Genomic DNA, 372 nt, shown 5'->3' on the forward strand with positions numbered 1-372 from the left:
GGGGGCGGAGCCGATGGAGGCTGGAGCAGGAGGTGGCTCAGCTCCCTGATGCCTTACCATGGGTCCCCAGTGTAGCCCAGCCCTCCTCCCCCCATAGCCGTGCTCACAGGGCATTGGAGGCTCTGCCCCAGGGTGAGCTGCAGGGGCGAGTCCATTGGCCAGGGGTTCCGGTAAGGGTGATCTCTGGAAAGGAGGTTCTCAAGGTGACCCCGGAGTCTGAATCCAACCGAGCTCGGCTCAGCCCGGCAGCCTGTGGTGGCCCAGGACCTGGCACCACTCATCTGGCATTCAGCCCACGCACGCCCATGCAGGGTCGGGATGAGATGACCGACTCTGTGGGGCGGGAAACCAGGAGGGAGCAGCACGGGGCCA

The 372-nt window shown here is 65.9% G+C and overlaps 1 protein-coding gene across 1 annotated transcript in view; it reads left to right on the forward strand.

The window, feature by feature from the left end:
- Nucleotides 1-372, forward strand: part of SARDH (sarcosine dehydrogenase) — a 74,221-nt gene that overhangs the window by 16,898 nt on the left and 56,951 nt on the right. The gene's annotated exons all lie outside the window — the stretch shown is intronic.

This window comes from Tupaia chinensis, unplaced genomic scaffold, assembly GCF_000334495.1.
Source record: "Tupaia chinensis unplaced genomic scaffold, TupChi_1.0 Scaffold143602_1, whole genome shotgun sequence".
Lineage (NCBI taxonomy): Eukaryota > Metazoa > Chordata > Mammalia > Scandentia > Tupaiidae > Tupaia > Tupaia belangeri.